This window comes from Amphibalanus amphitrite, unplaced genomic scaffold, assembly GCF_019059575.1.
Source record: "Amphibalanus amphitrite isolate SeventyFive unplaced genomic scaffold, NRLGWU_Aamphi_draft 000551F_arrow, whole genome shotgun sequence".
Taxonomy (NCBI): Eukaryota; Metazoa; Arthropoda; class Thecostraca; order Balanomorpha; family Balanidae; genus Amphibalanus; species Amphibalanus amphitrite.
In genome coordinates this window covers 435,845-445,816 of record NW_024882045.1, presented here as the reverse complement: position 1 = coordinate 445,816, position 9,972 = coordinate 435,845, and positions in this window count along the sequence as shown.

Below are 9,972 nucleotides of genomic sequence, written 5' to 3'. Positions count from 1 at the left end.
ATCATCATCTTCGCGATGTCTTCCAAGTTCATCTTCGTCTTGTTCATACCACGGCGATTACCAGCCTTGATAGACTGATCAACATGATCACACAGGATACTCTTGGCAGTTTCAATTTCTTCATCACTAAAATTTTCGCCAATCAGCTTCACAAGTACTCCAACAGGAAGACTGTCAATTTTGCATACAACATAGCATAACAGCTCATTGATGATTATCGCCATGGCGAGGCGCGCCGAGAGCAAGATAGCGTGCAGGTTGTGAGTGCCCCAGTGACAACGTCACGTTCTTCCGGAGCGAAGCGAAATATCAAGTCTGCAATCCTGATCTTGACGGCAACCAGAGAGCATCAAAAATGAAAATCTCTTCAAAATTCACACATTTTTCAGAGGATAAGAAAAGTGACTTACTGTATCTGAGAGGTTCCGATCTTCAGCTCTCACAGCAATTGGACCATCGCGGATCTCCTGAAGTCAAAGATATATCTTGACACGCCGAAAAACAACTTTAAAATCAAACGAAACGCAGAGCCACTGCAAAACCGTCTGAACGTCAGCTGGCTAGCCAGGTAGGGTAGGGTAGTGTAAGGGTAGGGTAGGGTAGGGTAGGGTAGGGTAGGTAGGGTAGGGTAGGGTAGGGTAGTGTAGTGTAGGGGTTGGGTAGGGTATGGTAGGGTAGGGTAGGGTATGGTAGGGTAGGGTAGTGTAGGGGTAGGGTAGGGTAGGGTAGGGTAGGGTAGTGGTAAGGTAGGGTAGGGTAGTGTAGTGTAGGGGTAGGGTAGGGTATGGTAGGGTATGGTAGGGTAGGGTAGGGTAGTGTAGTGTAGGGGTAGGGTAGGGTAGGGTAGGGTTGCGTTCAGTAACATCGTAACTTACAAAGGGCTCGAACAACTCGCATGCATCACCATCATACTTCACAGTTCAATTAAAAGCAGTTACCCAGTTCTTCACAAATAATACTAATAAAAATGCAAGTTTCTTCACCCAAACTAATGCATCCGTTGATCATACATATCAAAACATACAGTTATCGCGCAAACCTGTACCTCTAGTCTATCTACTATTATAAATCTTAAAAAGTCCGCCGCCGCCCACGCCGCCGTCGGGGTTACGCAGCCGGCGTTACTCCCAAAAACGCTTATTGCGGCGCCGTCGATTGACGCAGGAGGGTGAAATTTTCACGACTCGTGGGTCACGTAATTCAACAGGTCGTATTAAATTTTGGGCACGATGCGGCCAGGGGTGCACCCGTGGCGCGTGCTCATGTGCGCCATAGGGTTAGCATTAGAATCGCGACCGGCGCCGAGCAGAGGGCACGTGCTTTAGGCTCAGTTTCTTCGCTTGCAAACCTGAGCGAAATCAGAGCCGGCAGGTCGTTGACCTTTGGCAATGAATACCGACGCCGGGCACCGCTCGCCAAGGGGATTCGCCAGTAAATACAATTAATTTGTTTTTGCAATATCTCAGCCGTTTCTGGGCCGATTTAGCTGAAACTTGGACTGTCGGTGGAAGTATATGGTAGGGTAGGGTAGGGTAGGGTAGGGTAGGGGTAGGGGTAGGGGTAGGGTAGGGAAGGGTAGGGGTAGGGGTAGGGTAGGGTAGGGTGGGGTGGGGTGGGGTAGGGTAGGGTAGGGTAGGGTAGGGTAGGGTAGGGTAGGGTAGGGTAGGGTAGGGTAGGGACTAGGGTAGGGTAGGGTATAGTGTATGGGGTAGGGTAGGGTAGGGTAGGGTAGGGTAGGGTAGGTTAGGGTAGGGTAGGGTAGGGTAGGGTAAGGGTAGGGTAGGGTAGTGTAAGGGTAGGGTAGTGTAGGGTAGGGTAGGGTAGGGTAGGGTAGGGACTAGGGTAGGGTAGGGTAGGGTAAGGTAGGGTAGGGTAGGGTAGGGTAGGGTAGGGTAGGGTAGGGTAGGGTAAGGTAGTAGGGTAGAGTAGGGTATGGTAGGGTAGGGTAGGGTAGTAGGGTAGGGTAGTGTAAAGGTAGGGTAGGGTAGGGTAGGGTAGTGTAGGAGTAGGGTAGGGTAGGGTAGGGTAAGTGTAGGGTAGGGTAGGGTAGGGTGGGGTAGGGTAGGGTAGGGTAGGATAGGGTAGGGTAGGGGATTGTAGGGTAGCGTAGGGTAGGGTAGGGTAGGGGTAGGTTAGGGTAGGGTAGTGTAGGGGTAGGGTAGTGTAGGGGTAGGGTAGGGTAGTGTAGGGGTAGGGTAGTGTAGGGGTAGGGTAGTGTAGGGGTAGGGTAGGGTAGGGTAGGGTAGGGTAGGGGATTGTAGGGTAGGGTAGGGTAGGGTAGGGTAGGGGATTGTAGGGTAGGGTAGGGGATTGTAGGGTAGGGTAGGGTAGGGTAGGGTAGGGTAGGGTAGGGTAGGGTAGTGTAGGTTAGGGAAGGGTAGGGTAGGGTAGTGTAGGGGTAGGGGTAGGGTAGGGTAGTGTAGGGTAGGGTAGGGTAGGGTAGGGTATGGTAGGGTAGGAGGGTAGGGTAATGTAGGGTAGTGTAGGGTAGGTTAGGGTAGGGTAGGGTAGTGTAGGGGTAGGGTAGGGTAGGGTAGGGTAGGGTAGGGTAGGGTAGGGTAGGGTAGGGTAGGGTAGGGTACTACCATACAAAACACTTGAACACCCCGCACCTATCACCAACCCTTACAGTTTAATTAAAAACAGCTACCCAAATCTATCCAAATAATACATCTTAAAATACAAGTCAATCAACCAAACTAATGCACCCGTAACATAACATAAATCAAAACATACAGTTATCGCGTAAACCTGTACCTCTAGTCTACTATTATAAATCTTAAAAAGTCCGCCGCCGCCGCCCACGCCGCCGTCGGGGTTACGCAGTCGGTGTTACTCCCAAAAACGCTTATTGCGGCGCCGTCGATTGACGCAGGAGGGTGAAATTTTCACGACTCGTGGGTCACGTAATTCAACAGGTCGTATTAAATTTTGGGCACGATGCGGCCAGGGGTGCACCCGTGGCGCGTGCTCATGTGCGCCATAGGGTTAGCATTAGAATCGCGACCGGCGCCGAGCAGAGGGCACGTGCTTTAGGCTCAGTTGTTCGCTTAAAAAACTGAGTGAAAGCATCAGAGCCGGCAGGTCGTTGACCTTTGACAACGAAGGCCGACACAGGGCACCGCTCGCCAAGGGGATTCGCCAGTAAATACAATTAATTTGCTTTTGCAATATCTCAGCCGTTTCTGGGATGATTTAGCTGAAACTTGGACTGTCGGTGGTAGTGTAGTTTAGGGTAGGGTAGGGTAGGTAGGGTAGTTGTAGGGTAGGGTAGGGTAGGGTAGGGTAGGGTAGGGGTAGGGTAGGGTAGGGTAGGGTAGGGTAGGGTAGGGGATTGTAGGGTAGGGTAGGGTAGGGTAGGGTAGGGTAGGGTAGGGTAGGGTAGGGGATTGTAGGGTAGAGTAGGGTAGGATAGGGTAGGGTAGGGGATTGTAGGGTAGCGTAGGGTAGGGTAGAGTAGGGTAGGGTAGGGGTAGGGTAGGGTAGTGTAGGGGTAGGGTAGGGTAGTGTAGGGGTAGGGTAGGGTAGTGTAGGGGTAGGGTAGGGTAGGGTAGGGTAGGGGATTGTAGGGTAGGGTAGGGTAGGGTAGGGTAGGGGATTGTAGGGTAGGGTAGGGTAGGGTAGGGTAGGGCAGTGTAGGGGTAGGGGTAGGGTAGGGTAGTGTAGGGTAGGTTAGGGTAGGGTAGGGTAGGGGTAGGGTAGGGTAGGGTATGGTAGGGTAGTGTAGGGGTAGAGTAGGGTAGGGTAGGGTAGTGTAGGGTAGGTTAGGGTAGGGTAGGGTAGTGTAGGGGTAGGGTAGGGTAGGGTATGGTAGGGTAGGGTAGAGTAGAGTAGGGTAGGGTAGGGTATAGGTAGGGTAGGGTAGGGTAGTGTAGGGTAGGGTAGGGTAGGGTAGGGTAGGGTAGGGGTAGGGTTAAGTTCAAAAAGGGCCTAACATACAAAACACTTGAACACCCCGCACCGCACCTATCACCAACCCTTACAGTTTAATTAAAAACAGCTACCCAAATCTATCCAAATAATACATCTAAAAATACAAGTCAATCACCCAAACTAATGCACCCGTAACATAACATAACTCAAAACATACAGTTATCGCGTAAACCTGTACCTCTAGTCTATATTATAAATCCTAAAAAGTCCGCCGCCCACGCCGCCGTCGGGGTTACTCCCAAAAAGGCTTATTAAGGCGCCGTCGACTGACGCACGAGGGTGAAATTTTCACGACTCGTGGGTCACGTAATAAAACAGGTCGTATCAAATTTTGGGCACGATGCGGCCGGGGGTGCGCCCGTGGCGCGTGCTCATGTGCGCCATAGGGTTAGCATTAGAATCGGCAAAAACAGGCCATTGCTCGGGAACGGTGAGGGCTACGGGGATGAACTTTTCACGCCAAGTCGAGCGCGTGCACTCATTTGTCGTATTAAATTTTCGACGGTGTGGGTTCAGCGGTGTGCACGTGGTGGGGCCGCGACCGGCGCCGAGCAGAGGGCACGTGCTTTAGGCTCAGTTGTTCGCTTAAAAACTGAGTCAAAAGCATCGGAGCCGGCAGGTCATTGACCTTTGACAACGAAGGCCGACACAAGGCACCGCTCGCCAAGGGGATTCGCCAGTTAATACAATTAATTTGTTTTTGCAATATCTCAGCCGTTTCTGGGCCGATTTAGCTGAAACTTGGACTGTCGGTGGCAGTGTAGGGTAGTGTAGTGTAGGGTAGGGTAGGGTAGGGTAGGGTAGGGTAGGGTAGTGTAGTGTAGGGTAGGGTAGGGTACGGTAGGGTATGGTAGGGTAGGGTAGGGTAGGGCAGTGTAGGGGTAGGGGTAGGGTAGGGTAGGATAGGGTAGGGTAGGGTAGGGTAGGGTAAGGTTAGGGTAGGGTAGGGTAGTGTAAGGGTAGGGTAGGGTAGGGTGGGGTAGTGTAGGGGTAGGGTAGGCTAGGGTAGGGTAGTGTAAGGGTAGGGTAGGGTAGGGTAGGGTAGGGTAGTGTAGGGGTAGGGTAGGGTAGGGTAGGGTAGGGTAGGGGTATGGTAGGGTAGGGTAGGGTAGTGTAGGGGTAGGGTAGGGTAGGGTAGGGTAGGGTAGGGTAGAGTTGGGTAGGGTAGGTTAGGGTAGTAGGGTAGGTTAGGATAGTAGGGTAGCGTAGGGTAGTAGGGTAGGGTAGGGTAGGGTAGTAGGGTAGGGTAGGGTAGGGGTAGGGTAGGGGTAGGGTAGGGGTAGGGTTGAGTTCAAAAAGGGCCCAACATACAAAACACTTGAACACCCCGCAACTATCACCATCCCTTACAGTTTTAAAAACAGCTACCCAAATCTACCCAAATAATATAGCTAAAAATACAAGTCAATCACCCAAAACTAATGCACCCGTAACATAACATAAATCAAAACATACAGTTATCGCGTAAACCTGTACCTCTAGTATCTTGAAAACCGGGCCTTGATCGGCGGCCGGCTAGTACTCTTGCCGGCGCTCACATACGTGCTGGTTGCCCCGGCAACGGGCTATTGACCAATGAGAAGCCAGGAAAGTGCAACGTCACTGCGATTTTTCATATACCTGTGCCCCCCGTAGCGCGCTTCTCATTGGTCAATAGCCCGTTGCCGGGGCAACGTGCACGTATGTGTGCGCGGGCTAGCGCGCTAGCCGGCCGCCGAACAGCGCTCCGGTGAATATTTTTCGATGAAATTTGGTAGATATTCGTTTTCGCTCTTCCTGAACCGAGCGACATCACTTTCATGCCAATTCATTAACTTTTTTGAAGGTGGGAGGGTCCCTTTAATAGTTACTACAAAATGTTTTGTGATTACGTTTCCAGCAAGAATGAATGCCATCAGGGCTAAATTTTTACTACTTTTGCATTTTGTCAAGAATCATATAGTGCTGTTATTTTGCAGTTTTAGCGCGTTTGTTACAAAATATGAAGCGAATAAGCGTCAGTGTAATTCATCAGTGTCAGAAATTGACTTGAGGGGAAGGAAGAGACTTAGCCTTCGAACATGACATTGCTGCATTGAATATAATTCGTCAGTGTCCGCTTTTTTCCGGAGATTACAACACCATTGATATCCTCGCTTTTTATATTTTATAACTAGAAGATCTGATCGTGAGACAAGACAGTCGGAAAACCTAGATCTGGATTCTGGTGGCTCCGCCAACAGATTTTATGAAATATTCACTGTCATATCATGGCTCTAAATTGTGGAATAGTTTGCCCACTAAAATGAGGAATGCCTCAAAATTTGAACGCGTATTATTTAGGCCAGGGTACGATGTGTCCAGTGCTCGAAATGGCCAGTGCCTTGAATTGGCCAGTGTTCATATTGTCCAGGGTTTGCATGGTCCAAATGTGGCCAACTGGCTGCAGATAGGGTAAATTCAAAGAGGCCAGGGTTCGTAATGTCCAGGGCACGATGTGTCCAGTGTTCGAAATGGCCAGGGTTCATAATGTCCAGGGCACGATGTGTCCAGTGTTCGAAATGGCCAGGGTTCATAATGTCCAGGGCACGATGTGTCCAGTGTTCAAAATGGCCAGTGCCTTGAATTGGCCAGAGTTCATAGTCATAGTGTTCATAGTGTCGTAAATCAAGTGAAACTTCACATGCGTGACAGGCGTTCAAAATGCAAATGACGTCATCAAATGGCCGTTAATAGTTAAGAGATAGGGCCTTAGCTAAGGCCCACTTTTCAAATGAAGGGAACGAATTTCTTTAACACCACGAAACTGAGGATTTGCGACCAGGTGGTTATATATATAGTGGTTTCTGAACCTGGCCGCCAACTTGGCTATCTCAACTCAGAACTAATGCAAAGGTGGGGCAGTCCCTTTAAACGTACCAACCATCACTGTTTACTGCATGAACAGACGTGTTGGAATTGGCAATGTTCCACTGTAACGCCCACCCGATGATCGTGGTTAGTGGAATAAACGATATAATAATAATAATAATAATACGTACGCATACCTATACCATAGATAACAGTAGTACCTAAGTAGTAGTACCTAACCTGACCTAAGGTCAACTTTTGACCTTTCGACCTTTCGAGGTCAACATACATATCTTTCGATGCGGATCGACGAGAGGATCACGATGGTGCTATTAGTTTGTTCCTAGCTGGGATACCTTGAAAGTTATTCGAGAAAAACTTCATATATATGAGTGCCGCAATTTCGACTTCCTTTTTGCTCCTGTGACGTCATCTTTGACCTGACCTGAAAATGACCTCAGTAAAAATTATAGAACTTATCCGTGTGTACCATGCACCGTTTACCGCTTGTCGCTATCTTGCTTTATTCTCGAGATCTCGCTGTCGCTCCCGCTCGTAATAATGGACAGGTCATAAAAATGACCTGACCTGAGGTCAACGCAGGGCGATATCCACTTTTTTTATTTTCGCATATGAATGACAATTAATAAGGCTTTAATCGTCATCAGACAAAATTGCAACTTTCAGTGGGGAAAATATCAAGGTCACTCTTCGAAAAATAGGTCAAAAGGTCACGTGATCAAAATGTTCAAAAATTGAAAATCCGAGATAGCCAAAATGTTTGTTGGCTGATTGTGAGTTGAACCATATAAAGTTTTTATCGTAGAAAACCAATAGTTTTTTAGTTATAGGCCGCCAAACATAGGGCTGCAGCGCGACCTCCAGGAATTGCCCGAGGCTATATCTCGGAAACCGTTGTTCGAAGAAAAAATCCTTGTCACAGCTGGCTTCCCCGCCCATCACAACCCATTAGACCAATTTTAAGCAAAAAATAAAATATGAGGGTGCAGGGCACTTGTCGATTTGTCGTGGAACGCCCCAGAAAGTACATATTAAATACGGGTGGCAGAAAAAAGAAGATGGAATTGGTGCACGTTGCTTCCGCATTGCATAACAAGGCTGTTTTCATATCTTCAATACCGCATGTTTCACTCCCTGGAACTGCAAATTCAAGGTAGTTCGGTTTGACTAACCGAACTAGGTCAATAATATTTTCCTCTTCAAAAAAAGGAGCCGGAGTCGCGTCCTTTTTTGACGGCTCCGGCTCCGGCTCCGACTCCGCTCCGGGCTATATTGCTTCACGGCTTCGGCTCCGGCTCCGGGCAAAATATGCCGGCTGACGGCTCCGGCGGCTCCGCAACCCGGCCCTGCCTCAAACCAAAGGTCTGGATCCACCCTAGTGCCCTTACCTAGCTAATCGCTAACTAGAATCAGCGCACACAGATGTCGCGGTTTATATGTATATGCTGTATGCATAGATGTCGCAGCTATAGCGACAAATGCAGTGCAAATGGTAGCAGACAGCAGTAGTTTCCCCTACCAAACTGGTGGTTTTCTACCAGAGATGCTCGTCGAGGTCGGAATTTCCAAATACGCCACAGCAAGACATACAGGTTGTCCTGTCCCAGAATTACCCGAACATTTATTTCCTGGCTAAAAGTACGATTGCGCTCGATTCCAATGACATACAAGCATCATATTTTTATAAGCTATCCCTTAGCTATCGAGCTTGGTGAATGTGTGCTTTTGGTGACCGGTAACGACTCGGGTCAATTATTATCCAGAGTCAAGTAAGAGTAGTCCTTTTCCGTTTTCAGCTAAAGCCACTAATAACATCTGTCTCCTAAAATAGTGGAAAATTTTCATCAACTGATTTTTTGGTAGCTTTAAAATGTAAGATCCTTAAGGGAAGACTGCCACCTTCAAAAAGTTTTCTCAGATCGGCCTATGATTTATTCCCTGGACAAAACAAAATTTTAGAATTCACCTGACAAAGTATCATCACGTGAATCGCGAAAAAAATTGTCGATTATCATACAATTATCAATCGGTTAATGTCTAGCGACAATGTTTACACATCACTAGACTTCAAGGTCATAAGATTATTACATTTTATTTGAAAAAGTAAGGTATTTTATGATTTACTAATATATGATTTCATAAGAAATTGGCCATGTTTAATTTATTTTGCATTTAAGTTCGTATAAAACATTTAAAAATCATGGCTCATTTGGAATGGGTCTGGCCCATGTTAAACCCCATTCCCCACACTTTTTTGGAAAAAATGAACTACTGAATATATAAGTTTAACTTTTATTTTGACACTCCAAAATTCTTCTCTGATCTCGAAACAATCAAAGTTTTGACATATATTTACCAAAAGATAAGAAAATTCATGTTTCAAAGTTATCGATAAACAGTAGAGATGTCGGTTTTCTTGGACTAAAAAAATGGCATCAAACTGAACTTTGGTCTCCGATTTCTCGCAAACGGGTTCGAATTTCGGAAAACCGACTTCAGTCTGGGACATAGGTGGCTCAGCTCTAGTGAAAACCGTTTTGTGGAAAAAAGGTGGCAGTCTACCTTTAATGTACTTGGCATCATTCGAAAGCGCGTGAAATTCTGATTCAGATGAACCTAAAATATTTTGTCAATTGTATCGGCCTTGATCGGCCCCCGGTCAACAGACATGGTAGCCCAAATCTAGTCGGATATGAAAATTCTTCTAAATCCATAGACTTTAATGCTAAATTGACTATATTTGAGAGGGTTTTATGAAGATACATGACCAGACACAGAAAAAAGCGAGATACTATCTTGTAGATTAAATCGTCTACTATCTGCGACTTATGAAGTGTTTTTCAATCTGAGGTACCTACGGAAATCGTGTTCCTAAGAGACTGATAGTAGCCAATGCCATGCTTTACATTAGACCCAATGGCAAAAATTCGGAATCTGACGAAATTGGCCATTTTTACGTCTAATTTTTGAAAATTCTAGACAGGATATATAAAAACCCGAGATGCTACCAGGTGGGAAATTTCATTGTCTATTACCGCTTTTTGAAGTGTTTTTCGATCTGAGACCGGCAAATCGTGTTCCCAAGAGACTGAAAGAAACTTCCCCTGTTCTACAGCAAGACAATGGCAGAATTCTAATATTTGATGGAAGATATCGTAGGTGATAATAACCTTACTACTAATTACAATG